Genomic DNA, 6099 nt, shown 5'->3' with positions numbered 1-6099 from the left:
CTATTATGTGTCTAGATCCCTCTGAATATAATCAGCTGAGCTGTGCACATGGGACGCACCCAATGCAGTTGACCCATGTCCCACTTCTAATTTCGAGTTTATTCAGCTACTTGATTTTCCGGTTTGTCAGAAAAAAAAAGAAAAATTATTTTTATAGATTTTATAAAAGGATTTCTTTGAAATTCATTCCCTAGGCTTGGTTACATCAGAGAAAGTCAGTGATTATTCTAATCACTGGACATAGCAATGTATTTTAGTCAAAACTGAAGTATGGAACGGGGATCCCCATTCACCATTTCACTGTTGCTGAAGTCCAGACTCGCACTCACAGCTGATTGGTTTGTTGGTGAAAAAGGGGACACAGAGCTTTGATGCTTCTATTGTGAACAGTGTTGCTGGCCAGCTTGAATCCTTCAGAATGTAAGATCTGATCTCAGCAAATGGTCTTCTGGTGTTTTATGACTGTTATAGCATTTTTCTGTTAGTTTTATTTTGAATGTGAATTGCTGCAATCAGCAGTATCAGGTGTGTTGTGAGGGCATGAACTGTTAAGACCACATATTTGACTTAGTATTACAATTTGTTAACTTTTTGCAATGTTCAAGCATGATTACATTATGTGTGAACTAACGATGAACTTTATTTAATGTAGGATATTATTGTTAATTTGTTCATACATTTAATGTTAATTTACACAAATGTAAATATAAAAATGTATTGGTATATTTAGAAGTTAACGTTGACCAAAATGTATGCTATTTATACTCTTCGAAAGTCTGGGGCCTTTCAGGTGTTTTTGAAAGAAGTCTCTTATTGTTTACCAAGGCAGCATTTATTTGATAAAAAATATATATAATATGAAATTACTACAATTTAAAATAACTTTTAAAATGTAATTCATTCCTGTGATGACAAAGCTGAAATTTCAGCATCATTACTCCAGTCTTAAGTGTCACATGATCCTTCAGAAATCATTCTAATATGCTGATTTGGTGCTCAAGAAACATTTCTTCTCAATGTTGAAAACAGTTGTGCTGCTTAATATTTGTGAATCAGGATTCTTTGATGAATAAAAAGTCCAAAGAACAGCATTTATTTAAAATATAATCTTTTGCAGCAATACATTTTTACTGTCACTTTTCATCAATTGAATTAAATGCATCCTTGCTGATTAGAAGAAAAAAAAAATTACTGACCCCAAACCTTTGAATTGTAGTGTAAATGCTAATACTGTTAACAAATTGAACATTACGTGTTTTAACACTGCATGGCAGGAGCCTAAAGGACTATCATTATTCAACACACCACAAGGAGGCAGGCTTTCCAAAAATCTTAAATCTACAAGTCACATGCTTCTGCCACTGCCCTTTTAGTCCTGAAGGTTAAAGCAGCTCATATACCTCAATTTTAAGCAATAAAACTTTGCTGTTGTATGTATAGGCTAATGCAATTGTGTTCCTTATGCAGCTCGTGATTGGTTGTGTGATGGGGAAGGTTCCAAACTCATTATCTCTGAAACCTATTGTTGTCTGGTTACGTATTGCACACGAGCAGGTAAATATAATGCCTCAAATGTGTACACCCTGTCTGTGTCTCAACTCCCACCCTTCTATTTTTATTGCATTGTTAGCTGCTTCCTCGCTCAGTTGCTTAGTCTTCCCTCTCTCTCTCTCTCTCTCTCTCTCTCTCTCTCTCTCTCTCTCTCTCTCTCTCTCTCTCTCTCTCTCTCTCTCTCTCTCTCTCTCTCTCTCTCTCTCTCTCTCTCTCTCTCTCTCTCTCTCTTCCCTCCATCCCTATGTTCCGTCTTTGACGTCCTTCCTGTCGAGCTCAGCAATGGTCGTCTGTAATTAGCGCCCTGGTGGCTGAGTGGAGCATTTTTCCGGCCTGATGCAATGAACACGCTGAACTGGGTCGACCCTCCCGTGCCCACACACAGCCCAGCCCTGCCCCGCTCTGCTTCTGTGACCTACAGTTCCTTCTCCCAAGTTTGTAGATACTTTATGAGGAATTACTTGAGTCTTTTGCAGTTGTTACATTTCTTTATTTTATTAAGTCTTTTTAACTCTTTAAGATTAAGTCGCTTTAAGTAGGTAGGCTACTTAAAGGCCAGTTCACCCAAAAATGAAAATTTGCTGTTAATTTACCCTCAGGCCATCCAAGATGTAGGTGACTTTTTTTTTTCTTCTTCAGTAGAACAACAAAGAAGATTTTTAGCTGAAACCGTGGTCCTCTGTGATTCATATAATGGAAGTCAATGGGTTTCATGCAAAAAACATGTAGACAAAACAAAATTAAAACTTGCGGCTACTGATGATACATTGAGGTCACTGAGGTACTGTAGCTCCTTTTTGTATGGAGTTTGTGTGTGTCAGACAGACTCTGGGATTAGGTAGCACTTGTTGCATCATTCTTTTCAGAAGTTTCGACTCTTGAGTCAGGTTTTTTTTTGTTTGTTTTTTTGGCCCAAAATAAGTTCTTCAGAAGTGGGTTTGGTTATCAGTGCAGCAGTGTACAGTAATTCACAAACCACACAGGCAGTTGAACCATATATAGGGCACATGGGAATAAGTCCTAAAGGAATATTCCAAGTTCAGTTCAAGCTGTCGACAGCATCTGTGGCATACGGTCGAATACCACAGAATTACTTTGGCTTGTCTCTCATTTTATAAAAATAAGTAAAAGTTGCGTTTACAGTAATGCATTTACAAAGGTTTATGGGGCATGGCATTTACCCTGGGAAAAATACTACAATATAGCACACTACTTAAACATATCTTTAACATGTAGCCTAACTAGTGTGGTAAAATCAATGACTAACTTTGTCTAATCAAAGTATGCAATTCTTCAATTACTGTTATGGCTAATGCTTGTAAACCCTAAACCTTCGCGCCATGTGCAAGGATAACAGAAAGTACATACAAATCCACACGCATAATTGTGTCTATAATATATAACCTCCGTCCTAGAGCATTACTGCCAGTGCCAAAAGTATGATTTAAACAACTGTATAGCCACAATAACAAACAATTTGTACAGAAGAGATAAATATAAGCTCTTAAATACAAATACTAATTGCCCCCCTGTACTTCTATTTTTAAAGGAATTACTGTTGAAGCATACATTTTTTACAAGCTGAGGAGGGAAAAAAACCCTCTAAAGAATAAAAGAAAATGACAAAATCTTTATACTCCATATGACAACAGTTCAGACCCATCTATCAAGCTCCAAAAAGGACAAAATCATGAATAAAGCCTAGTCCATATGACTTAAATTCACTAATGTTATTCCCTTTCAATGAAGTTCACAGTTCTTACCAGATTAAATTTAATTGTCACCAGGTTTCTTTTGCATTGGTTCATGTTTGTGTAAGCTTTTTTAAGCTGGACAGCTCTAGTCACTATAAACAGCCACTGAATGGACAAGCGGTGCATGTACATTCTTCCAAATGTTTCTTTTTGACTTCTGAAATAAGAGCATGCAGGTTTGGAAGGATATGAGAGTGAATAAATAATGACAGAAATGTAATTTTTGGGTGAACTATATCCCTGTAACTTCTTTTGAACCTGAAAAAAAAAAAAACACTTTAAGGGAAGCAGGGAGAAGAACAACTATGCATTTTGTCCTAAATCTTGTCCAGGTCGGGTAATGTAAGGATAGCATACGCCCTCACTGCCCTGGCCCTCAGATCAGGCTACAGTACCACATCCTGTCAGACCTGTGATAACTGCTGATGAATGAGCAGTGTAAACAGATTTTAAGCAATCTTCAGCAGACGCCCCCTTCCCACCGCACTGCCTTTTGTGTCCAGCAGTTGGAGAAACTAACCACAAGGCTCCTTTTTCAAAGCCCCCCTCTGATGTGGCATCTTAGAACTCTTTCTAACCTCCTTTCTTTCTCTCACTACCCCCAAAGCCGCTTGGTTCAAGCTGTAAAAACTTGAATTCTTCATGCAAAAATTCTGCTTATAGCACAAAAGCTGGAAACCGCTGCTTTTCAGACGTTTTACGAACAGAAAGAATCGGTGTAAACCTTCTTGTATTTGTGCATCATGTTTCTCACCAGTTTCCTTTGCTTTGAGTTAGACTTTGATGGCATAGATTTATATATGAGAACCATATGTGGTTTAGTGTTGGAGGAGGGGCGAAGGGATCTAATGCAAGTCAACCTGACGAGAATAGAGAGAGCACATATAGGGGGGAGGAAATATTAAATACAGACAAGGAGGGGAACATATACCTCATGCTTCTGATGTGGCAGTCCAGTCATTAAAGTCATAAGGTGAAGAAAGAGTCCAGTTAACTGTTGCAGGCCTGAACTGAAGCAGGGGGGTTTCCTGGAGGATATGACTGGGTCATAGTGAGGGTAGCAGGGTTTGGTGCTGTAGGAAGGGTAGGGGGCGGGTAAAAGACTGATTCAGCAGCTCCTGGTGGGGAGTCTTTTCCTGCCAAGTTTGGAAGTGTTTGCCTTTTAAAGAAGGAGGGAAAGAACCAACACTATGAGTTTAGAGATGTTGATTGTTTTACTTCCTATAACCTGTTTTTTTCCCACATTCTCCTGTCTGGAACAGCAGAAAAAAACTACTCACACCACACCCTGTCTTAAGTGTAGACGGTATGTTTCCCATAGCTCAACACGTTAATGCAGGTGCCTCTTCTTTTATGCACATTTCTAGCACACTCAGCATTACCCAACTAGATTTATTCTGTACTGGCATGTAAGAAAATGCAAACTCTCAAGAAAAGTAGTATATTGTGTTTGATTAGTAACGGAACATATATGATGTGTTTGCATTGATGGTAGATGGAATATGTTCTAGGTAGAAATTTTGTAATGTTTTTTTTATATACATTTATAGAAGTATATTATGCTCACCTCCAAAGTTGCATTTGTTTGATTAAAATAGAGTAAAAACAGTAAAATTACAAAATATTACAATTACTATTTTCTTCTATTTTAATGATTTAAAAATTAAATTTATGGTGACGGTTGTATTTTGTATTGTCTTCAGTGTCACATGATCCTTCAGAAATCATTCTAATATGATGATTTTGTGCTCAAGAAACATTTCTTCTCAGTGTTTGTTGAAAACAGTTGTGCTTGCTTAATATTTTTTGTGGAAACCGTGATACATTTTTCAGAATTCTTTAATGAATAGAAAAAGAACAACATTATATATGTAACATTATAAATGTCTCTCTTTTGATGAATTTAATCTGTCCTTTCTGAATAAAAGTATTAATTTCTTTCAAAAAACATATTACTGACCGCAAACTTTTGAATTGTAGTGTTCATATGGAAATGTATTTAGAGAGATGAGTTTGCCAAATTTCATTGTAGCTGTTGTATGTAGGTGTTAAAGCCCATTGGAACCGAATGACTTATGATTTGCTGCTTTATGGCTTGATGAAATTAAAACCATGTGCATCCTACATTAAGACTTGTATTTTTTGTTAATTTACATCCTGTACAGGATTGAAAGTTACTGGCTGTGGAAAAACATGTGTTTGCATTTAGGAACATCACATTCACATGCCCCATATTTCTTCCACAATTTTTCCGTAACATCGGAATCTTTTACCCCCATCACTATTTACAGATCCTTTTTAATTGTGATAACCTTAAAATGATTTGTATAATGGCTAAAAATCATTATTGTGGTCCGGGTTTTGTTTTGTTTTCCATGAAAAGATTATAATTTTGTTTCCTTTTTTCTCTCCCTTCATTAAAGAGGTAAAATAGCCAAGATACCCCTTTGTCTATTTAACCTCTTTAATAAAAAAATAAAAAAATTATATATATATATATATATATATATAGCTGCGAGCAGCGATTACGGGCCCAAGCCGGTGGCACCGCAACCCTGGTGCCTTTAGTTACCTAAAGGCACCGGGGTGGCGGTACCACCGGCTTTTATTTCAGGGTTATTGTATGAAAAGAAAGTTTTCCCCCACTTCAAGGTCTGTCTGTTTTCTCATTAGGCTTGGAAAGACATGAATTCTCTCCATAAGGAAAGAAGTGGACACAGCTTGTCAAGTAAGGGTGTTAAATAGCATGTGACCGACTTCATTCGAACTAGCAGAGCACTGTGAAGACGTAAAA

The sequence above is a fragment of the Squalius cephalus genome (genome assembly GCF_949319135.1).
Source record: "Squalius cephalus genome assembly, chromosome: 7".
Taxonomy (NCBI): Eukaryota; Metazoa; Chordata; class Actinopteri; order Cypriniformes; family Leuciscidae; genus Squalius; species Squalius cephalus.
The sequence above is the reverse complement of the archived record's forward strand: the minus strand, read 5'-3'. Positions refer to the sequence as shown.